At 39.8% G+C, this 25,725-nt stretch overlaps 1 protein-coding gene across 1 annotated transcript in view; it reads left to right on the forward strand.

Moving 5' to 3' along the window:
• Nucleotides 1-12,259: 12,259 nt before the first annotated feature.
• The window catches only part of PAFAH1B1 (platelet activating factor acetylhydrolase 1b regulatory subunit 1), a 50,474-nt gene continuing 37,008 nt past the window's right edge, over nt 12,260-25,725 (forward strand). The window contains exon 1 of the mRNA XM_084863013.1: nt 12,260-12,665. The gene's annotated coding sequence lies outside the window, so the exon portion shown is untranslated. The remainder of the gene's footprint in view (nt 12,666-25,725) is intronic.

Genomic DNA, 25,725 nt, shown 5'->3' on the forward strand with positions numbered 1-25,725 from the left:
AGCAAAAATCTCAATGGAATCTCTTGGGGACTTTGCAACAAAGCTGTAAAGTTTTTCTGGAAGTATAAATAATGAAGAGAAGATCAGAAAACGTTGAAAAAGAAGAGCATTTAGGGATGACTTGGCCTTCCAGATAATAGAATGTATAAATAATTCAACAGTCACTAGAACAGTATGTCACTGGCACATGAATAGACAAAAGAATCAATAGAATAGAAAAGGGCAGAAATAGACCCAAGAACTTAGCAGAAGCTACTAGATGATAACAGTGGCATTTTGATCAGTGAGGGATTTTACAACAGGATATTTGAAAATCTGACTCAAGATATTTGTGAAAGGGAGAAAATACATACAGCAAGTAAGATTTTTTGAGAGTAAAGAGACTTAGGGTTTGAATGCCCGTTTTGACACTGATTAGTTATGTAATTGCAGGCAGGATACTTAACCTTCCTCAGCCTCATTTCTCCCATATTTATAAACAAGGTAGTAAAAGCGCCTACTTCATTTGTTGTGAGGATTAAAGAGATAATAGATGCTAAAAAGTAAGAACATGGTACCTATTACACAAACCGTGCCCCATAAATATTAGCTATTATTATTTCTACCCTATACCACACACAAAGTAGTGTGTAAAATAAAACCATAAGTGTTCCAGAAAGAAAAAAAATGAATATTATTATAATCTTGGGGAACAGAAGGGATTTCTAAATATGACCTGAAGTTAGAAATCATAAAGAAAAAGAAAACAGTTCTGATTGAAAAAAACAAAAAAATTCTTTATGCCAAATCCCACCACAAAGTAATAGGTATGTAGTGTGATATCTCATTATAATTTTTCATGTACCTAATGGCTAATGATGTTGAACTTTTTCCCTATATGCTTACTTACTATCTTTTCCTCTTCCCTGGTGAAGTGTCTGTTCAAATCTTTTGCCCATTTTTTAATTGGGCTGTTTTTTATATTATTGAGTGTGAGAGTTCTTTATATATTCTGGATACAAAACTTTTCTCAGCTGTGTGTTTTGCAGTATATTATTCCAGTCCGTGTCTTGTATTTTCATTTCATAACAGTGTCCTTTCAAGAACAGAATTTTTTATTGTAGTGAGCCTAATTTACCAGTTTTTTCTTTTGTGGTTCATGCTGTATGTATCTTCTCTATGAAATTTTTGTTTAAGTCACAAATATTTTCTCCTCTATTTTATTCTAGAAGGCTTATAATTTTAGGTTTATATTTAGATCTATGATTCATTTCATACTCATTTTTGTACTTTTTTGGGGGGCATATTCATGTCCAATTGTTTCAGTGCCATTTGTTGAAATGAACTTATTCTTAACTTAACTGCCATTATATTATATGAAATAGTTCTTAGTACCAAAGCTTGATGAATCATGGAATATACAGGTGACATATCTGAAGTATTCTTTATAGTTTACAAAGTATTTTTCATTATATAATCTCATTTGACCTAAAATCCACCGTATGAGATAGGAATAAAAATGTTATTCCTGATCTAACTGGTTTGGCTCAGTGAATAGAGCGTTGGCCTGTGGACTGAAGGGTCCCAGGTCAGATTCCGGTCAAGGGCATATACCTTGGTTGTGGACACATCCCCAGTAGGGAGTGTGCGGGAAGCAGCTGATTGATGTTTCTAACTCTCTAACTCTCTGTCCCTCTCCCTTCCTCTCTGTAAAAAATCAATAAAAAATATTTTTTAAAAATGTTATTTCTCCCATTTTACAGATGAAGAGGCCAAGATAAGCTAGCACTTGGCCAAGAGGACAAAGCTTTCAGTACTATTGTCAACATTCATTATTGAACTTCAATAAACCCCGAGTAGCCTTTTCCAAGATCCAAGTTATGCCCATAAATCTGTTCAGTACTCAGGATCAAGTCAGTATTTACTACTTAATTTTGAACTTACTGACCCTTGAAAACTGGAAAGGCTGAGATTTGGTACAACTGGTATCTAAGAGCATGGTTATTTGGCCTAACCATAAGTGGTCACATGTCTCAACTCTGCTATGTGAACTGGCCATGGTCCTGCAAACTTTATTCTATAAAAATGTAATTGGAATCTTTTCTTTGGAATATTTTTTTTAAATCTTAAAAAACACACACAACATTTAAAAAATATATTTCTTTATTGATTTTAGAGAGGAAGGGAAAAGGAGGAAAAGATAGAAACATCAAGGATGAGATAGAATCGTTGACCCGCTGCCTCCAGCACACCCCTCCCTGGGGATTGAGCCCGCAACCCAGGCATGTGCCCTTGGCCAGAATTGAACCCTGGACCCCTCAGTCTGCAGGCTGACGCTCTATCCATTGAGCCAAGCCGGGCAGGACCTTTGGAATATTCTTGAGCTTCAACAAGAATAAACTCTGTTACCAAATAGGCCAAATATCCAGATTAAATTATCATTTGTTTCCAACTGGGAAGGAGCAGGAAGGAGGAGGAGGATGGAGAAAAAGAAACTTGGATGAAAGGGAAGCCAGTGGAGGAAGAAAGGATAAGTCTGGCATGGATGGGTGCCCAGAAAAATTTTATACATTCACATTTAGAGACTCCTTTACCTTTGAATTAAAAAGCATACTGATCAACTGCCAAGTATTATTTTGTTAATTAGATTTTCTCCATGAAATTAGTCTTCTGACACATTTCCAACCATTTCTTTGAAGCAGACCCTCTGAAATCCTGACTCTCTCTTTACAAGCAAGGTTAAATGTTATGGCCTTGCTTTCTCCTCCTCACCCACAAGTCTCAAGTTTCTTTGCCTTGTTCCTGCCTTTGTCATTCTCTGTGAAGAGCCTAATGCGTGATGCACAGAGGTTGGTGGGACAATGGGGCTGATTCATGGTTTGGGAAAACAGGGGATTGTCTCAGAGCAAACACTGACCCTCCTTTTTGCTGGGGGCACTATAATGACAGCAGCTTGTTTGGATTTGTTTGGATAAGCATCTAAATGACAGGAGCAATATGGGGTTCCTAAGGTCCCTGGAGGCACTTAAAATAATCTTGGAAGATGCTGGCAGAGTTTGTGCTCTTTATAAACAAACAGGGAGAGATTATTCAAACAGCTGCTAATTTCATTAAGAAGCCTCATTTTTTAAAAATATATATTTTATTGATTTTTTACCGAGAGGAAGGGAGAGAGATAGAGAGCTAGAAATGTAGATGAGAGAGAAACATCGACCAGTTGCCTCTTGCACACACCCTACCGGGGATGTGCCCGCAACCAAGGTATATGCCCTTGACCAGAATCGAACCCGGGACCTTTCAGTCTGCAGGCCGATGCTCTATCCACTGAGCCAAACCAGTCCCAGCTAAGAAGCCTCATTTTATTTTATTTTATTTTATTTTATTTTATTTTATTTTTTATTTATTTATTTTAAAAATATATTTTATTGATTTTGTACAAGAGAGGAAGGGAGAGAGATAGAGAGCTAGAAACATTGATGAGAGAGAGTCATCGATCAGCTGCCTCTTGCACACCCCCTACTGGGGATATGCCCGCAACCAAGGTACATGCCCTTGACCGGAATCGAACCCGAGACCCTTCAGTCCCCAAGCCGACGCTCTACCACTGAGCCAAACCGGTCTCGGCTAAGAAGCCTCATTTTAAGGTCCCAGAACAGGCATTTCTTTTCGTCAGGATTATCTCTGAGTTTTATATTTGCATCTACTCCTGGTAGCTTAGCTGAGATGTCAGATACTAAGCTTACATTTGGATGGCTGTATTGGCTTTGCCTTCAAGAAAGGGTTTACCTTTTAGGGGAGACTAAATTCGACAAAAATAAAGTTGATGGGTAATTTAGGATTCTTAATACACATTTTTATTGGTATAATATTGATATATTATTATACGATCTTTTAAACTGAGCACTATAATATGAAAACATTAACTTGTCAACAAATTTTGATTTAACATTATCACTTCTAATGGATGAGTAGTGTGTAACAGTATGAATGAACCATCACTTAACTAGTCCCTTGTTTGTGGACATATAGGTTGTTTGCAAGCTATAAGCCATGCTTCAGTAAAAATTATTGCAGCTAAATCTTTGCACGTTTCCTTATTTCTCCAGGAAAAAACTGGGTCAGAAGAGATGCATGTTTTTCATGTTTTTTACTCAGACTGAGAAACTGCCCTCCAGAGACAATTTACACTTCCTGTAGGTATGAAAGTGCTTTCCCTCACACACACCTGGCTCTTTGGTCAAAACTTAACTTGTTTTTTAGTTAATTTTCTTGGTTTTTCCCAGGTAAGTACTCATATAACCTACAAATAATTGCTTTTAGTTTTTTGTTTGTTTTGTTTTTAAACATATTTTATTGATTTTTTACAGAGAGGAAAAGGAGGGAGAGAAAGTTAGAAACATCGATGAGAGAGAATCATTGATCAGTTGCCTCTTGCAAGTCCCCCACTGGGGATTGAGCCCACAACCAAGGTACATGCCCTTGGACCTTTCAGTATGCAGGCTGACGCTCTATCCCCTGAACCAAACCAGTTAGGGCTGACTTTTAGTGTGGTTTTTTGTTTGTTTGTTTTAATATATTTTATTGATTTTTTACAGAGAGGAAGAGAGAGGGAGAGAGAGTTAGAAACATCGATGAGAGAGAATCATTGATCAGCTGCCTCTCGCAAGTCCCCCACTGGGGATTAAGCCCGCAACCAAGGTATATGCCCTTGACCGAAATCAAACCTTGGACCTTTCAGTATGCAGGCTGACGCTCTGTCCACTGAGCCAAACCAGTTAGGGCTGACTTTTAGCTTTTATTTCATTTCCCAAATAGTAAAAAGTCGCAAGAATTTATATTCATTGTTGGTGAGAATATGGATAAATGAATGTTCTCAAATCCTATGATTGTAAATTGGTAAGTAAATTTGAAGGCTAATCTGAGAGCATCTGTGACAAATTTTTAAATTGTAAATCCTTTGACCTAGCTATTTCAACTCTAAAAGAAAGGTATTCATTGAAGTACTTTGTTTATAATAGCAAAAAATGTTTTAAATAACTTAATTCATCAGCAGGGTATAGTTAAGTAAATGATGGCACATTTCTGCTATGAATACTGTGAGGCCATTAAAGAGAATAAGTAGATCTCTAGTACCAGCCTGGACATCAGTCCATGCTCTTTTATTAATTTTAGAAAATATTTTGCAGGATAATAATATATTATGATCCCAATTCTATTTTTCAAAATCCAAGTATATACACTCAGAAATATATATACCTTTATATATAGAGAGAAGTTTTTGTTGAAGGTGCCTACCTCTGAGTGTCTTCCCATGCACCAAGAGTTCACCGGTTCAATTTTAATTAGGACACATACGTGGGTTGTGGACTCAATCCCCATTGGGGAGTATGCAGGAGGCAGCTGATCCATATTTCTTTCTCTCTCCCTCTACCTTCCTCTCTTTTCCTCTCTCTCTCTCTCTCTCTCTCTCTCTCTCTCTCTCAAATCAATAAAAACATATTAAAAAAGAAAAAGGAAATAAATGACTGAATATACCCACAACCTAGATCAATCTCCAGATAATTATGCTGAGTAAAAAAAAAGCCAGACTCCCCGAAATCGGTTTGGCTCAATGGATAGAGTCTCCGCCTGTGGACTCAAGGGTCCTTGGTTTGATTCCGGTCAAGGGCATGTACCTTGGTTTCGGGCACATCCCCATTGGAGGGTGTGCAGGAGGCAGCCGGTCGATGACGTTTCTAGCTCTCTATCTTTCTCCCTTCCTCTCTGTAAAAAATCAATAAAATATATTTAAAAAAAAAAAAGATAGTGCTTTTGAAAGATTATTTAATGACTTGGGAAAATTTTTACTTTTAACCTTCAGTTAAAAACTATTAAGATTTAGGCCCTGGCCAGGTAGCTCAGTTGGTTAGGGTTTGATTTCCGGTCAGGACCAATGAATGCATAAATAAATGGAACAACAAATTGATGTTTCTCTCTCTCCTTTTGTCTCTCTCTAAATTAGGGGTGTCGAACTCAATCAGAGAAGGGGCCAAAATCTAAAATCCAGCCTAAATCGCGGGCCGAATGATTTACTGAACAGTCATAAACTGACAATGTCATAAACTGACAGCAGAGTGCAGTGATGACAGCGCGGTGCGGGCCACATTGCAAGGCCTGGCGGGCTGGATTTGGCCTGCGGACCTTGTGTTTGACACATGTGCTCTAAATCAATAAATAGAAATTAAAACAACAAAAACAGTAAAAAACATGGAAGTTCTATTTTTATTTGTTTGCTTTTTTTAAAAAAAAAGTATATGGCATTTTGTACAATATTTTGTTTGGAAAACTAAGCTTTTGAGGGGGAAAAAAAAGCAAGTATGAAAACCATGATTTAGGGTGTTTTATATAACTTAGCATTAGTGGTTTTCTGGACCAGCATCTGGAGGCATGGAATTCAGTCCTTCCTTTCTCTGTACAGTCAAGTGGAAGGAGGGACAGTAGAAATAGCAACTGGGAGGGGAAAGGAGTGGGTTACTGAAGGGAATAGAGAAAGTTCTCTTTGGAAGGAGAAGGTTATTGGTTTATCTCTGGTCTTACACAAAGACAGTATAGGCAGCTCCATAGCAAACAGGGCAGACTAGCTTCAAGATCATCAAAACTCCGAAACCGATTTAGCTCAGTGGATAGAGCATTGGCCTGCGAACTGAAGGGTCCCAGGTTCAATTCCGGTCAAGGGCACACACCTTGATTGCGGGCACATCCCCAGTGAGAGGTGTGCAGGAGGCAGCTGATCGATGTTTCTCTCTCATCAATGTTTCTGACTCTCCCTTCCTCTCTGTAAAAAATAAATAAAATATATATTTAAAAAAAAGATGATCAAAACCTTTCAGGCTATACTATCTTCCCAGTCTTACAGCCCCCTCCACCACCCTCCATCCACCTCCACCCTCTCTCATACACTTTTTCATTCACTATACTGGAGCCTTTTCTTGCTCCCAGAACATGCCTTCCACATTTTTAACTTCACACCTTTGCTCAAATCATTCTTTCTATCTTCTTTGCCTTCCCCCAGGCCTATACTACTAGTTACATGGGTTATGAAATACTTGAAATATGGTTAGTGTGGATTTGGATATGCTATAAGCATAAATTGTATACATTGGATTTTAAAAGAGTATAAAAATGAAAATTTCACCCTTTTCCCTTTAAAAATGTGGCTATAGCCGAGACCGGTTTGGCTCAGTGGATAGCGCTTCGGCCTGCGGACTGAAAGGTCCCAGGTTCGATTCTGGTCAAGGGCATGTACCTTGGTTGCGGGCACATCCCCGGTAGGGGGCGTGCAAGAGGCAGCTGATTGATCTTTCTAACTCTCCCTCTTTCTTCCTCTCTGTAAAAAATCAATAAAATATATATAAAAAATAAAATAAATAAAAATGTGGCTATACAAAATTTCAAATTATAGTACATTCGTGTTTCATAATATATGTCTATTGGACAGTGGTGCCCTATGTTATGAAACATAGTTTTACTGTTATGTATTGACCTCAAGGACATGTTGACTCATCATTTGTGAATCCAAATTTTTAAAAATATTTTTTATTGATTTCAGAGAGGCAGAGGGAAAGAGAGATAGGAACATCAAGGATGAGAGAGAATCACTGATGGGCTGCCTCCTGCATCCTCCCTACAAACCGGCATATGCCCTTGGCTGGACTCGAACCCTGGACCCTTCACTCTGCAGGCCAACGCTCTATTCACAGAGCCAAACCAGTTAGAGTAAAATGTTTTAATCAGAATTATACTAACTTCAGTGAATTTTTAGGGATATGTATTTATTAGTAGTTATACCACTTCAAATTTTCATTTTTATTTTTACTAAATTATTCTCATTGAGATTGATTTTCTTCTTGTAAGAATTTTACAAAGGAAATTTGAAATATTTATCATGTTTTCTTAAGTCTCTTTTGTATGTTTTCTGTTACTGTGAAAGCCTTTTGTGGTCATGCTTTTGATTATGTGTGTATATGTCTCTCCCCTCCCACTCTCTGAAAATCAATGGAAAAAAATATCCTCCAGTGAGGATTAACAACAACAAAATTAATATAAACAATTGACCTTTTTTAAAAATATATATATTTTGTTGATTTTTTACAGAGAGGGAGAGGGTGAGGGAGAGGGAAAGTTAGAAACATCAATGAGAGAGAAACATCAATCAGCTGCCTCCCACACACCCCCTACTGGGGATGTGCCCCCAACCAAGGTACATGCCCTTGACCGGAATCAAACCCGGGACCCTTCAGTCCGCAGGCCGACGCTCTATTCACTGAGCCAAACCTGCCAGGGCCAATTGATCTTTTATCCAATTAAATTAATATTACTATTATAACTGATTTGCACCACATATTAGTGTCAACAGCTAAAACTTCACACAGTAAAATGTTTTATCTGCAAAACTTAACCCAGGAAAATTGCATGTAGATTACAAGCTGCTGCTTCTAAATATTGCTTCTATGTCCAGGCTGGGAGTTTCACCTCCATTCTTTTTTTCTTTTTCTTTAATGTTTTTATTTTTTTCTTTAATGTTTTTATTTATTCCAGAGGAAGGGAGGGGGAGAGATGGAAACATCAATGATGAGAATCATTGACTGGCTGCCTCCTGCACAACCCCTACTGGGGGGGCTGAGGCCAAAACCCCAGCATGTGCCCTGACTGGGAATTAAACAGGGACTTTTTGGTTCATGGGCAGATGCTCAACCACCGAGCCACATCAGCCAGGCTCACCTCTTTTAATATCTTTTGTTTCTATGGCCTCCCAGTGTTTATGACGCATAAGGATGCTATGATGCTAAGATGAAGAATGACTGATTTAGTTGGACTTGCCCTCATTTTCTTTGGGAAAATGCAAGTACATAATCAATTAGCTAAAATCTCCTGGAGTGAGTCTCTTACCAGTTGGGTCATGGCTCTCTTTCCAATGATACACATAACTTGTACGCCTGAAAGCTACCTTCTCACACATTTGCTAATTGCTTTCTACCAGATATACACACACAACAATGTATTTACCTATAAACAGAAGACAGTTTAATTATCAAAACGGTGTTTTCACATTTGTGTTCCTTGTGAACAGATGTTAGCTCTGGAGCTTTTAGAAGACATTTTGTCCTATCCTCAGTAGCAATATTTCTGGAGTGTTTCTTCCAATCAGCTTATTTGCAGAACTTTTTAAACTATCACCAATTTTACTGCAACAATTAAAACAAATGTTTCCATTTTGGAAATGTTTACTTGAAAAATAAAGATTTGCAATTCAAATGAATGGGGAGATTGTTAGTTTCAGATCTTTCCTTGGGCTGTAAGTAAAATGGATATTTATACTTTTTTTTTTTTTAAAGAAACATCATCTAAAATATTCATTATTAAGTGTTTCCTGTGTGGATGTATTCTTTTTAAAAAATATATATTTTATTGATTTTTCAGAGAGGAAGGGAGAGTTAGAAACATTGATGAGAGAGAAACACTGATCAGCTGTCTCCTGCACTCCCACCACTGGGGATGTGCCCGCAACCAAGGTACATGCCCTCGACCGCAATCAAACCCAGGACCCTTCAGTTTACAGGCTGACACTCTATCCACTGAGCCAAATTGGTTAAGGCATGGATGCATTCTTTTTTTTTTTTGTAATATATGTTATTGATTTTTTAGAGAGGAAGGGAGAGAGATAGAGAGCTAGAAACTTCAATGAGAGAGAAACATCGACCAGCCGCCTCTTGCACACCCCCCACCGGGGATGTGCCTGCAACCAAGGTACATGCCCTTGACCGAAATCAAACCCGGGACCTTTCAGTCCACAGACCGACGCTCTACCACTGAGCCAAACTGGCTTCGGCTATGGATGTATTCTTATTGGATCTGTATAAGTCCTTATGAATTATGATTGATAGCATAGATGTCCTAATTCTTCATTCTCAATAGTCAAGTGTTTATTAAGATGGATCTATTATTTTAGCTACTGAAAAGAAAGTGCACAGAACCAGAGCACATCCCTCCATATCAAGCATATAACAGTTTTATTTCTGTTTTGAAAAATTATTATTGAGGAAGAAAGTTTTTATACATTCCTTCCAAGCAGGTTTATTGTGTTTTGTTTTTTAAGGATTGCTATAAAAATAAAACCTGGTCACAATTTAGCACATAATTACATAATACAGATTTTAAAATATTCTAAACATATGAGTTTATGAGCTCAAGATTTATAAGGATTAGTTCTACCAGTTTGTATTAAATCAGTGTTTATTAATGTGATTCTAATTTAAAAATATATATTTTATTGTTTTTTACAAAGAGGAAGAGGGAGGGATAGAGGGTTAGAAACATCCATGAGAGAGAAACATCGGTCAGCTGCCTCTTGCATACCCCCTACTGGGGATGTGCACAAAACCAAGGTACATGCCCTTGACCAGAATTGAACCTGGGACCTTTCAGTCCACAGGCTGACGCTCTATCCACTGAGCCAAACTGGTTTCGGCAATGTGATTCTAATTTTATTCTGGACAATTTTGTTGGCCTTTGGAACATTCATTTAAAACAATAAAGAACTTAATGGGGGGAGGGGATAAAGACACATTTATAATACCTTAATTAACAAAGAAAAATAAAATGTACATATTCTGGCTTAAAAAATAAAACAATAAAAAACTGATTTACTCAGCCAATTAAATAAGAAGTGTGTTATCAGGCAACAATAATATTTTAAAAGACAGAAATGAACCAAAGGCAGATTCTTAGAACAAAAGATGTTCATTTACTTCATGTTTATTTCCTGTTACCTCTCTATGCCTCCTCTTGTCTTTATCTAACTAGAGAATCCCTTCACTGGAAATCTGAAGACGACCTTCCAGAGAACATTTGATGTCCTTCTCTGCCTTCAGTAAGGAGCAAACCCAACCTCTCCAGGCTATTCACTCATGTTCGAACACCTCCAGGGATAGAAACAACCTTGTCTGACAAAAGGAAACCTGTTTTGGTACCAAGCTACAGTGATGGTTTACTGGAGTTACCTATGATTCCCAACTAAGGCAGTCTACTTTACACATGCAGCATCCTCTAATTCTTACAAAGCCTTACCGATTACTTACTTAGTAAGTCTATTTTATGAAAAGCCCAGGCCAGAAAGAGTAATTTAGCCAGGGTCATATTTCTGGTAAGTGGCTCATCCAGGATTCATACCCAAATTATTTCTTTCATTAACTCAGCTGTTTCTCCAAAGGCAGTGAGTATGTATTTACAAACATAAAAAGAAGTAATAAAATCAATGAACATAACCTTAAACTTATGTTCCAGGAAAAGTTTCCTTGGACAATGAAAATTATTGATGAAATAACCATACTAGATATCTGTTATTAAAGATTCAGAACCTCCAATGTGGCCTCTTTTAAATCATACGTCTCTGTGTGAATAAGCTGATTACAAATTCCCCAGACTTCTTTGTCATCAGTATTTCAGCCCATAATTTAGCAAACACACACACACACACACATCTGAGAATCTGGAAGTCTCAAAACTGAAGCCCAAGGAAAGATCTGGAACTTTACCCCTACAAGGCGTGTGTGTGTGTGTGTGTGTGTGTGTGTGTGTGTGTGTGTGTGTGAGAGAGAGAGAGAGAGAGAGAGAGAGAGAGAGAGAGAGAGAGAGAGAGGGAGGGAGAACACTAAGGAAAAGAATAGCTTAATCACATCTAAAAGCAAATTGTCCCAATTAAAAATCTGTAACAGTGAAGACAATTGGGCATTCCATCCGCCTTTTAACCTCAAACGGCTCTTCTCCCCAAGCGAACCCAACCTCCTTCCAACCCACACCCCAACCATACTAGGTAATAAACACGAAAGTTGGAGGTAGAAGAGTCGACAGCTTGGCATGGGGTCGGCTTGACTCTGAAGTCTATCGGGGCCCCGGGATCCACTAGATCCCTCCGCTAGAGGGTCCCGCCGTGGGTTGGCGCAACTGGGGAAGGTGTTGTTTATCGGCCAGAGCAGGGCGGGGAGTCCGTGATGGGCCCGAACCATCACCCCAGAATCCAGGGAAAGAGAACCGAGAGGCTATTTCAAAGGTTACGGAGGCGCGCAGAGCAGCGGCTCGCGGGCCAGCTCGCTCCCCGGCTCCGGGGCACCGCACCCGCACGGGCCGGCGGGCCGCGGGCTCAGCGGAAGGCGGCGCTGACCGGGCCCCGGCCGGCGCATGCGCCGCGGCGCCTCCTCCGCTCCCGCCCCCCTCCTTCCCGGCGGGGCTGGGGCGGCGGCGGCCGCGGCGGCGCGGTGACGTCAGGGCGTTGGGGCAGCTCCTGTGACAGACGGAGCTGGAGCGGCGGGGCGGCGGCGGCGGCGGCGGCGTCTGGCGGCCGAGATAGCGAGTGAGCGAGCGAACGAGTGGCGACCCCGGGGTCTAGGGAGCGAAAAAAGAGAAGAAGGGGAGCGCTCGGGCGCGAGCGAGAGAAAACCGCGAGCGCCGGGCCTGGGTTCGCGCCCCGGAACGGCTGAGGAGCTGCCGTTCCCCTCCCCCTCCCGGGCCCGGGCCCAGCGCGCCATCCTCCCCTCCCTCCTTCCCTCCCTCCCTCCTTCCTCCCTTCCCTCTCCCTCTCCCCCTCCCCCGCCGGTGGATGGGAGTGAAGGACGGAAGAGGCCCTGCGGAGGCGGCGGTGCAGCGCTTCGGTAAGGCGACGCGGGTCTCCGCCCTTCCCTCCTCTGTCTGCTCCGCGGCGCTCGGGCGGCTGCGGGCCGAGCCCGGCGGCCTGACGATGTGGCCGCGCCGGTCCCCTCCCTCCCTCCCTCCCATTCTCCCCTCCCCCTGCCGCCGCCTCCTTCTTCTTCTCTCCTCGCTCTCAAAATGGCGGCCGCGGCGGCCGTTGAGTGAGACACTCGAGAGGAGGGGGAACGGGCCGGGGAGGGCGCTGCCCTCGCTCCCCTCCTCCCCGGCCCGGGCGGCGGGGTGCCCGGCCGCCGCCGCTCCACCCGCGGCCCTCCCCGGGAAGGGATCGCACCCCTCCCTCGGTGACTTAGCAAGAAAAGTATTCTTGGGTAGGAAAGGGCGTGGAGGAGCAGGTCGCCCTCGGATCCTGGAGAAAGGGTTCGGCCTTATTTTCCCCCGGCCACGGAGAGCCAGCTCCGCTTTCCCCCCCGCGCCCCCCGCGGTGGGCGACGGGGGCCGGGCCCGGCCCCGCAGGCTTCCCGGGAGCTGCGGCCCCACCTGTCCTCGGGATGGGGCTGAGGATGACCAGCCCCGTCCCCGGCCTCCCGGGGCAGTGGTCCAGCCTTTGCATCCACTGAGGCCAAGCGGCCCGACCCCCCGACTCCTCTGCAGCATCCACCCACCAGACCAGGCAGGGTTTTTTTCCTCCTCCTCCTCTGCCCCCGGCTCCTCCAACCGGAGTTGCCTTTTGACGTTGTAACCCCGGGTGAGCTTCGAGGCCCTCAGCTATTCCCCTCCATCAGGCCTCCCCGATCCTTAGCGTCCCAGGTGAGAAATGCTCAAGAGGCGGTGGGCAAATTTTAACCCTGGATCTCTCTAAAGCATTCGAGTGGATAGGAGGAGGAGGAGGTTTTCAGCATCTGAGAGATGAGAGAGCCCAGTGCCTCAGCTTTATTTGTTATTCTGCCTTTCTCAGTGACTTAGCAAGAAGCTCCTTTGGAGGAGGGCAGGAGGTTTTTTCTGTTGGGGGTTGGGATTTGGGTCCAATGTATACCCGTGGCTTAAGATAAGAAATGGTACTTTTTCAGAGAAGAGCCAGATTTGTTGTCTCGTTCTCAATGGGCGATGTCATGCCAAGGTCTCCCCCCCCCCTTTCCTTAAGAGGCCATCGGGAGAGAATAAAGATATGACTGTTATTCCGGCCGCTGCTTCAGCACACAATCCTCGAGATTCATAACGTTTTAAAGGCTAACCCAAAAAAATGCGTGCCATTTTTGATCATTGTATTTCTGATGGGGGGTGGATTGTTTTGTGTGCTTTTCATTTTGAGGCTAGGGTGGAGGAGACGGTGCTCGGGCCTTTCATACCAGTAATGTCATCCCTCCCCACTTGCCACAGTAGTATTTGCTTAATTTTTATTTATTTATTTTATAGAGGGAGGGGGGCGGTTGATTGCTGCAGGGTCGTCTCTTAATCAGGAACATTTCCTGCTTATGGATGTCCGTGGTAATATGTTGAATATGTAAAAAGCTTTTACTTAATTTCTGATTTGGACCTAAGGCATCAGCTAGCTTTTAATCTCATGGGGATCTTTCAGGACACAGTTTTGAAAAATAATTGGCAGTTGCAAATTGCAGTTTTTATTAAAGCAGAAGAGCAATTTGTATTGAGGGAGATTTATTCTTTCATGTTCTATTATACATTGTTTGGATTGTTCAGAAGGGGAGGATCCAAAACAAGTTTGAAGCTGTTATTTTTTAAAAATATAAATCAGAAAATAGAACCCAAATTTTCACAAAATATTCCTGTATGTATTGATTTTGATGGAGCTAGCCCTATTCTGGCACCCTCCAGCCCCCTTTCTAAAAAAAATGGGCTAATATTTGTGGATGCTATGAACAGCCATTGAGCCGAGGAGACTGGGTGGAGTACGAGAACAGAAGCTGTGAAATGCTAGATTTAGGTTGCCCTTTCATAGCATTTTGTCTCTTCCTTATGTTTCTAAGGTTATTTGGTACTAATTTATGCTACCACAAAGGCATTTCTCTGTAGTAAATCTTAAAATCCCATGATTTTAGTTTCCACCTTTTTTTGGCAAGGTGGGAATTGAATAATTGAAGTAAAAAGCAATGTCCTTGCTCTAAAGCAGGCACTTATTGTCTATATGTAACTGTAGATATACATACACACACACATATATACACCCTTATTAATGTTTTTATTGTTTTAGTTGAGTATACATTAATGAATGCCATAAATATTTGGCAAGGATTAGTGGAAATATTGCAGAAATCTAATAATACTACAATTTTTTTTTTTTTACTTTAGTTTGCATTAAAACCGTAAAGCTGTGATTTAAAAAAAAATGAACATCAAAGAGTAAAAAAGATAATTTGTGTTAAAGGCTCTTGTGTTGTCCCCTTGAAAGGGTCCTTTCGGTAAGATGCTACCATTAGAGAGGGTTGGTTACTTTAATATTTTGTAACAAGCATTCCTATGAATTTACATCTCCAAAAGAATGTCAAATTCATGTGCTAATTGTGATTTTGGTGAGCCTTATAACTCATTTTGTGTTATGCTTTTGTTATTTTTAATGTGATTAGAAAGTAGGAGGGTTCATATAGTGAGGAATGAGTAAGTTAAGAATGACAAATCACTGTTATACGTCTGACATATTCCTATTCCTAGTATTTATAGTTATAAAAGTGCACCAAGAGCAGTGTTTTTCTTGGTAGATTATTAGTGTATCTGATATTTGTGGAAACTTTTGCTTAATGTGGTGATCCATTTTAAAAATTCTTCATAATCCTATATTCATAAACTTTTAATGAGATTGGGATAGATTTCATTTTTTAGTAGAATTGCTTATTGTCTGTCTCTCAGATAAAGTAACTCTAGTATATAAGAGATTTGGATATGTTCCATCAATTTTTGTTTTCTAGCTAGAACATCCATATTTCATAATCTATACTTTATTTTTTAATATATATGTTTCATATGTACTGAATTACATATATAAAAGAGAAAATATATATAAACTCTATGTGACTACTTTTTGTTTCCATGTGGTTCGTATTATTCATAATTTATCTTTTTTCTTTTAATCCTTACCCAAGGATATTTTTCCATTGATTTTAGAGAGGGTGTTAGAGAAAGACAGAAATATCGATGTGAGAAAAACACCAATCGGTTGCCTCCTACACATGTCTTGCAGGGCCTGGGCCAGGGAGGGGCCTGCAACTGAAGTACTTTCCCTTAGCTAGAATTGAACCAGGGACCCTTTGGGCCACAGAAGGACACTCTATCCACTGAGCCAGACCGACTAAGGCAATTTATCTTAAGTTTTGGAAAACTACGGAAGTTGTCAACATTGCGATGGAGGTGTCTTAACAAACCCCAAACAAAATATTAGTGCAATCAGAGTGAATTTTCCAATGCTTCCAGTTGGGTTCTAAAGCAGTGAATCATGCACACTGTTGCCAAAGGGACTTGAGACTTGGTTTTAAACTCAGCTGGCCATGTTGGCTGTGGTTCTAAAAGATTTTTAAAAAACTTGTCCTTAAGTCTCTGTTGTGAAAATATTTCATAATGACAGTAACCTGTTTTATGTACATTGAAAAGAGAAATAGTTAAGTTTGAATTGGAAATTCTTTGCCACTGTTCTGTCTTGTACAACTATATATTTTTTTTATTTAAAAAGTTCTCTATTTAAAACTAATGTATACAATATATACGTTTTGAAAAGAAAAAAAAATTAGTCCTGAAGATACTTAGTTGTAGAAGGCCAAATGTTTGGAGAATGTTTCTTCATGAAGAAAGATGCTGTGTTATATAAGCCTAATAGCTAATTGCAGTGAAGGCTTTTTGCATTGCTTTAGCTTTGTTGCTGGTTTGGTATGACACTTTGGGCTAGTCATTTAAATGGAACTTTAATTTAGCTTCTGCTATGGGTATAATTTTTAAACTTGCCATGGCAGTGATAGCCTTAATTGATATTTGTGAAATATTTCATACTCTTTGGATATAGACATCATAAGTACTTATTATTTTGATGAATTGTTTTTCTCTTTAAAAGATTGTGGCTTTTGGTGAAATTTACCTAATTAGTATTGATAATGTGCATTTGTCAAGGATACTTCTGGAAAGGTATCCTCTGAAGTTGTTATTTAACATTGTAATAAACATTTCCCTAGAACTTTGTAAATGTATTTAGTAGTAATTTGGTATTCGTTTTCATTTATTATGTCAGCTACTTTTTGAGGTAGTTTAGTATTTTTATGGATGAAACTACTGAACTCAGAATTTGTTTTCCTAAGGTCTTGAGAATTAGTAGCTAGAATGAGGTAAATATTATAGGCATTGAACCACTTGGTATTGCCTTGTATGATCAAGGAAACATTCTTTTTTGTTTTGACAAAATTAACTCTTTTTATGAGTATTATATATTAATTTCTTTTTTAAAATGGTGAAAGTCAGTGGCATTTATTACTTGCATAATTTAAATTGGCATTTTTCTTTCTTTTAAAAAAATATATTTTATTGATTTTTTTACAGAGAGGAAGAGAGAGGGAGAGAGAGTTAGAAACATCAATGAGAGAGAAACATCAATCAGCTGCCTCCTGCACGCCCACACTGGGGATGTGCCCGCAACCAAGGTACATGCCCCTGACCAGAATCGAACTTGGGACCCTTCATTCCGTAGGCCGACTTTCTATTCACTGAGCCAAATTGGTTAAGGCATAAATTGGCATTTTTCTTAAACATATTTGTATTAGCTATTTTGCTTGCCCAGACCTTAGACATTTGAGTAGGAACTCTCAGAAAGTGCCTGATGTTGCTTTACAGTAGTATTAAGTAAATACTTGTTGCATGCATACAGCGCTATTCAGGTAATGTGAATAAAATATTAACATATTAATATTAAATTAATATTTCAATAAGAGTAGTGTTATTAAGTAGATACTTGTTGCATTTGATTGAGTGCAGGGTTATGTGAAAGGAAGTGTGCTATCCAATAGTAATTTGCAAAAGCTAATTTCCAGTGATCTCTTGGGAAGTACAGTGAAGGAGGAAAGTGTTTATACTCCCTTTACAGAGACTTAATGTTATCCCAGGGAGTGGCAGCACACTTCTGACATAGTTATCAAGACCATACAATTCCCAGTGTTATAAAAAGTTAATTAATCCACTGGACAAGTTACATTTGCGTTTTGTAATTATTTGCTCTTTGCATTTTGATTATTTGCTCTTGAGCTCTTACGTGTTGACAGTAATTTTTTAAAATCTTCATTTATTAAAAAAAAAAATCTTCATTTATTGATTTGAGAGAGAGAGAGAGAGAGAGAGAGAGAGAGAGAGATGGAGATGGATTTGGTGTTTAACTTATTTATGCATTCATTGGTTGATTTTTGTATGTGCCCTAAGCAGGGATTGAACTTGCAACCTTGGCATATTGGGACACTGGTATAACCAACTGAGCTACCTGGCAGGGCCTTGACAAGAATTATTATTAAACTTTTTGCAAAATTGATTGAGAAAGAAAGCGGGAGGAGGAAAGAAGAGAGAGAAACATTGATGTGAGAGAAATATTGATCAGTTAGTTGCCTCCTTGTATGTGTCCTGACTGGGAATTGAGCCCATAGCCCTTTGGTATATGGATGATGCTCCAATCAACTGAGCCACACTGGCCGGGGTTTGATGGGAATTATTGATAGTTTAGTAAGGCTGTTAAGATATTTTCTGCGAGACAATCTTTTGATAAGAGTGAAATTAAGAATTAGAAAAAAATTTAAAGAATTTGATTTTTTGAAGGCATTATACAAAGTTTTATGTTTAGGATTTTCCACATTTTTTTAATACACTTTATTGATTTTTTTACAGAGAGGAAGGGAAAGGGATAGAGAGTTAGAAACATCAATGAGAAAGAAACATTGATCAGCTGCCACCTGTACACTCCCTACTGGGTATGTGCCCGCAACCAAGGTACATGCCCTTGACCAGAATCAAACCTGGGACCCCTTGAGTCTGCAGGCCGATGCTCTATCCACTGAACCAAACCAGTTAGGGCTGCACATTATTGAATAATCCACTATTAAAAAAAAAAAAAAAAAAAGTTGAATTTTTTTTTTTTTTAAATAGTTTGTTTTTTAGAGAGAGATAAAGGGAGAGGGGGAGGGGAAGCAAAAGAGAGAAAACCATCCATATGAGAGATTAACATCCATCAGCTACCTCTTGCATCTCTTATCAGGGCTGGAGCCAGCAACCTGGGCATGTGCTGTGACTGAGAATTGAACTGACAACCTTTTGGTGCACACACAACACCCAACCAACTGCCCAGGGTGATTAATCCACTTTTAATCTGTGCCAGATAGAAGGATATTTTATACTAGTGTCTTGTGTGCATAAGGAGTGTATTTTTATTCATCTTTGCAAAAGAAAGGAAGGTGTGGATAATGAGTCAAGTTTATTGATTAGTTTTGTTAACTTATTTTTTTAAGGGTAAAAAAAAGCTATACATTTTGCATCATCTGAAAATTAAAGCTGTTGACTAAAACTGTATATGAATATTTTAGATTCTAATCCACAATTTATCAGCTATGTGCTTTGAGAGAAAGCCTCAACTTCGTTATCTGTAAATGGATAATGTTGACAATATCTCAGTTATAGGGTGGTTACAACTACTGCATGATGAAAGGCCTGTAAATCCTTCAGTAAATGTTTTTTACTGTTAAAGGCTTTTAAAAATATGTACATATTATTGATTTTTTTTACAGAGAGGAAGGGAGAGGGATAAAGAGTTAGAAACATCTATGAGAGAGAAACATGGATCTGCTGCCTCCTGCTCACTCCGCATTGGGGATGTGTCTACAACCAAGGTACATGCCCTTGACTAGAATTGAACCTGGAACTTTTCAGTCTGCAGGCCAATGCGCTCTCTCCACTGAGTCAAACTGGTTTCGGCTGTTAAAGACTTTTTTAAGGAAGAGAATTTAGCAGTTTAAGCATATAAATATGGTTCTTACAGTTTTAAGTATATTTCTTAAGAATTAGTATTGGGGATTCTTGCCCCTTTGGTATCAATTATATGTTTCTCGGTGATGGCTTCAAAGTTTCTTAGTAGACAAGAAGTTACATGTAAATCAATGTCAAATGGAAAAATTTCATCTCTCTATATAAAACCCTAATATACAAGTAGACCGAATAGAGGAACAACTGAACAGCCTGTCATTATGACATGTGCTGACCACAGGGGTGTGCAGGAGGCAACTGATGGATGTGGAACATGGTGGGTGTCAGCCGCAGTGGGATGGTAGAGCAGGTCAGCGGAGGCACCAGACCAAGGCTGGGCGTTGGTTGCTGTCATCAGGGCGAGCCTCTGGTGGCTACTGAAAATTCTTTGCTCCAGCATGCTATGGTCCCACCTAGTGCTCACACCTGCTGCTGGCACCTGGCGCCAGCCCCGATCACTTGGTGCCATCAGTGGGTGCAAGTGTTGGCTGCTGGCCCTGATTGCCCCTCAGGTCTTTCCACCTCCCCCTGCTCTTGAGGGGTGATTGGGGCTTGCAGACACCTCTTGTACCTGCTGCCGGCGCTGGAGCTGCTGCTCGCACCCTTCGCTAGTGCCCAGCACCAGTCCCAATCATTAGACGCTGTCTGTGGGTGTGAGTGGTGGCTGCCGGCCTGATCACCTATGAGGGATTCTTTACCTCCCCCTGCTCCTGAAGATGATCAGGACAGCAGCCACCACTTGTACCCGCTGCTGGTGCTGGCCCCTTTCCCTCCCACAGCCGGCCAGGTGGTCAGTGTACTCCCACAGCTAATCTCCCTTAGCCAGCCAACCTCCCAGGGTCCCTCCCCACAATTGGTCCTGATTGGGACTGGGCGAGACAGCCACCATAGGCCACCATCACCTGCCAGGCCGAGGGACCCCACCTGTGCACAAATTTGTGCACTAGGCCTTTAGTGTTTTTTTTTTTAACTTAAATTTTTAAAATTTATTTCAGAGAGGAAGAAAGAGGAAAAGAGAGAGAAAAACATCAATGATGAGAATCATTGATTGGCTGCCTCCTGCACGCTCCCCACTGGAGATTGAGCCCACAACCTGGGCATGTGTCCTTGACTGGAATCGAACCTGGGACCCTTCAGTCCATAGGCTGACGCTCTATCCACTGAGCTAAACCAGGTAGGGCTAGTTTTAAATATAAAATTATGCTGCAAATAAGCATTTATTTAGACTCCAAAGTACAATTTACAGTTTTATTTTAGCAATCAGAAAATTTTTCTTTATACTTTTAAATATTATTTACGAATCACATTTTGCTCTTTAGTTTTTTTTAAAAAACAGATATATGATTTAATGAATGGTTGTAAAATGAGTATCTGTTGTGCTGTTATCCAGTTCAAATAATACAAGATTGCCAGCACCCAAGAAACCCCTCACATTTCCCTTCCAGTCACAGTCCTCACCCATGGTGACCAGTCACGTAACTTTAATGTATTCATTTCTTTGTATTAAAAAAAAATTTTTTTTTTAATCTTTATTGTTGAAAGTATTACATAGAAAAATTTTTAAATCTTTTATTTTGGAATAATTTTAGATTTACAGATAGGTTGAAAAGATAAGACAGTTCTTGTATATGCTCTGCAACCAATTTTCCCCATTCTTACAATCTTACATTTCTGTGGTACATTTGCAAATCTTGGTATTTACTATTAGCTAAATTTCAGACTTTATATGGGTTTCACTAGTTTTCCCATTAATGTCATCTTTCTGTTCCATATCTGACTCAGGGTACCACATTGGATTTGGTTATGTCTCCTCATTCTTTTTTAGTCTGTGACAGTTTATCTTTTCTTGTTTTTTTATTACTTAACAGTCTTGAGTAGTACTGGTCAGGTAATCTATAAAATGTCCCTTAAACTAGATTTGTCTGTGTTTCTTTTTTTTTCTTTTCTTTTCTTTTTCATGATTAGACAGGGGTTATGGCTTTTTGGAAAAACTATTCTAGAGGTGAAGTGCACTTCTCATAATCATGGCAGGGGCTATATGATGATACCTACTGGTGGTATTAACCTTCATCACTTGATTAATGTAGTGTGGCCATTTTCTCAATTATAAAATTACTATTTTTCCTTTCTCCTATTTTATCCTTTGGAAGTGAGTCAAGTTCTATGTCCCAGAGAGGAGAGTATTTACATACATTATTTAGAGCTCTTCAGTAAGACAGACTCATCTCCTCTCCCCCATTTATTAACACAATTTACATCTTTATTGTCAGAAAGTTTTCACTTAGAATTTTAAATATAAAATTAAACAACCCCAATATTCCTCTAGTTTATAATAGTTTGGAAAATAAAGATCAGAGAAAGTCTTTGAAGAAGCTTATTTAATTGAATTATATATCCCTCTAGAAATACTTGTGAGAGTATGTAGTGTTGGAATTTTAAAGAAAAACTCGCTATATTGGGGCTTGTTTAGATGGTGACTGCTGTGATTTGAGAAACTAAGTAAATAGTGTCTTATTCATTGGTTCAGATCTAGTATTTGAACATATTTGTTCTTCCCTTCAAAAAGTTTTAAATACTAAATAGAAAACAATATTTTGATTTATTAGACTCTTTTAAAAACAACTGGTAGATGGATATCTAGTATTTAACAACCCTCAATATGGAAAGACCAACCACATCATATAAGGGTCAGTTTGAAAGAGTAGGTAGATTGTCCTGTGATGTCTGGCCAGTGCATATAATTTCCTTCCACCCAGTTCTTGATATGAATTGAAATTATGCTCCTTGGCAAGTACCAAAAGTGTGGATGTTTTATACATTAAGTACAGACCATTTATATATTTTTTGTGAAAACCTAGTTTTACCCAAATAAAATTTGTAAAAGTGCTTAAAAGATTCTTCTTAAAAAACTAGAGGTCCGGTGCATGAATTTCATGCACAGGTGTGATCCATAGGCCTGGCTGGCAATTGAAGCATGAACATCTGGCATGGCAGGGCAGGTCCCAGCTGACCTCTGGGCCCTGGACATCACCTGGGCCCCTAGGCTCCTGTCCAGCTCCTTCAGCCCCTGGAAGCTGGGCAGCAGCCCCACCCCTTGCTACCACTGCTGGCTGGTCATTGTCTGCAGGGCTATTGGTGGGGCGATGGAGCCCCACTTGCACCCACCTTGGCCTGGCACCACCTGCTCACCTGCTCCACCATCTCGCCGTGGTCCCGGGTCCCCCTCTCGTTGGGGCCCATTGGGCTGGCAGCACCTTCACTGCTGTCCGCTGCCAGTATCACATTGCCAACGCCAGCCATGTTCCACGCTGCCCTAGTGGTCAGTGCACATCATAGCAAGCGGTCAAACTCCAGGTCAAGGGGACAGTTTGCATATTAGGCTTTTATTATATAGGATAATTTTGACCATAGCCAGTTTGCCTCAGTGGTTGGAGGGTTGGCCTGTGGACTGAAGGCTTGTGGGTTTGATTCCAGTCAGAGTGCCACATACTTGGGGTTGAAGGCTAGGACTCTGCCCCAGTTGGGGCACTTACAAGAGGCAACCAATTGATGTGTATTTCTCACATCCACAGTTCTCTATCTCTCCCCCTCCCTTCTCTCTAAAAAATCAATGGGAAATATATTTTGGGGTGAGGATTAAGAAAAACAAATTTTTTTTTTTTTTAAATTTTGAATCTGTGACATCCCTGTCTTCTTACTTTTTTTTCTTACCCATAATAGCAAAGTTGTTAAGAAATACATTTAAAGAAAAAAAAGGGGCCACTACCAATCCTGTTTTATGCTCCTGGAAATTAATTGCTTCAGTAGAAGATCGTTTTTATGCATCAGGACCCATGGTAGTTTTCAACGTAGATTAAATGTAAGGAGGTATTTTTATTTATGTCTGTAATAGATATGGTCTCTACCCTCAAGAAGCATACTAATATATGGCACTCTACCTCTTCTTTCTTCACATTGTGCTCAAGACTCCCCTTCCCCTTTATTTAAAAGTAAGGAAGATTTTTTTTTTTCTTTAGTCCTATTAGAACTGCAGCTCTTTATCTTATCGATGTCTGCTTTTGTTTTTTATTTCTCAGTTTGCCACCCTTAGCCTCAACTCTTCAGCAATGCTGTATTTTCCAACTAATTAAAATGATTTTGTGCCCTAGTTGGTGTTGCTCAGTTGGTTGTGTATCATCCCATGCATGGAAAGTTTGCAGGTTTGATTACTGGTTAGGGTATATGGGAGGCAACTGATCGGTGTTTCTCAAATCCATGTTTCTTTCTCTATCCTTTCCTAGCTCTCTAAAAAAATCAATAAAAATATTTTTAAAAGGAAAAATTATTTTGTATTTGAATATTTTGTTGTCATGTTATATTCATTATTATTTTCTCTTTATCTAAAACCTGCCTCAGAAAAATTGCCAATTATTTGTTTCCACCTTTCTTAGTCTTTAAAGCTGACTTGGTCAGTGCTCAGTTCATGTTATATTCTCTTTGTCACCTTTCTAGTCCCTACCCTCCCACCTCATTTTAACTAGATTGTATATTTCCTTAGGAGTGAATTACATTGTATACATTTTTTACTTACTTTAAAACCTTACAGACAGAGCCTATATAATAGTCAATGAATAAAAGGATATGTAAAGCTCACATCTTCTATATTGTAAGTTTCTTATGGACAGAGACTAAACATTGTTTTTATGTCACATGTCACTTTCCATAGATGAGGCATATGTTTGAAGATATGTGTTCTTTGGATGGATACTGGGAACTTGGTACATCCTCAGTAAATAAATTGAATAATTGAGGTCAAGAATATAGTTATTTCTTAGTAATATTGGTTTGGATAATAGTATAAACTAGAAATTAGTTCACTTGAGATATTTTTTCCATTTGGGTTGCCATAACAACCTGGGCAGTTGTCCTCAGATGTAAACAAGATATCTGCCCTTAGGACCAAGATCATATCCTAGAGTAGGGGTGTCGAACTCAATCAGAGAAGGGGCCAAAATCTAAAATCCAGCCTAAATCGCGGGCCGAATGGTTTACTGAACAGTCATAAACTGACAATGTCATAAACTGACAGCGGAGTGCAGTGATGACAGCGCGGTGCGGGCCACATTGCAAGGCCTGGCGGGCTGGATTTGGCCCGCGGGCCTTGTGTTTGACACATGTGTCCTAGAGAAAGCCATCTTACAAGAGCAACTAGTGAACTCTGTCAAAAATAGTTCAGCCTTAGCTGGGTAAGCTGAGTTGGTGAGTACTGTCCCTATCCACCACGGTTGTGGGTTCAGTCTCTGGTCAGGGCATATACAAGAAGCAACTTTGGAATGCATAAATACTAAGTGGAACACAAATTGATATTTCTCTCCATCTCTCTGTCTCTTTAAAATCAATGCAATTTTAGAAATTCCACTTTTGCATAATTGCTATTTGACTATAAAGCTTTTCCCAAAAAAATTATTCCAAATGCTTCCATCCTAGTCCAAGCCTCTGTCATCTTCTATTTTCAGCATCCCCATGCTTTAATATCTCATATATTATTTCCAAAACAACCACCATGATCCCTAATTGGTTTGGCTCATTAGATAGAGCATTGGCCTTCGAACTGAAGGGTCCCGGGTTCTATTATTGTCAAGGGCACATGCTTGGGTTGTGGGGCTTAATTCCCAGGAGTGGGTGTGCAGAAGGCAGCCAACCAAAGATTCTCTCTCATCATTGATGTTCCTTTCTCTCCCTCTTTCTCTCTGAAATAAAAAAAAATATTTTAAAAATCGCCATGAAATAACCAGTTTTAGAACATTGTTCCCTTTTTTAAGAATTACAATGATTTCTGCCTTGTAATTCCTTTGGCCTTAACTGCATCAGTATTCACCATACCTTGTGCTTTAAAAATGTCCATAGGACAGTAAGTCTTCTATTATTGTTTGTATGCTTGGAAATATTAGCAAGCTTCTATTTCTTGTTTTAAGGCAATGGATTTTTTTTGTGTATGACCTTGTTGGACTTAAAAAAAAATCAAATCTAAATTAAAGTTAAATAAATACATACATACATATATACATACACATATACATACATACGTACATAAGT

This window comes from Pipistrellus hanaki, assembly GCF_964339955.1.
Source record: "Pipistrellus hanaki genome assembly, chromosome: 16".
Taxonomy (NCBI): Eukaryota; Metazoa; Chordata; class Mammalia; order Chiroptera; family Vespertilionidae; genus Pipistrellus; species Pipistrellus hanaki.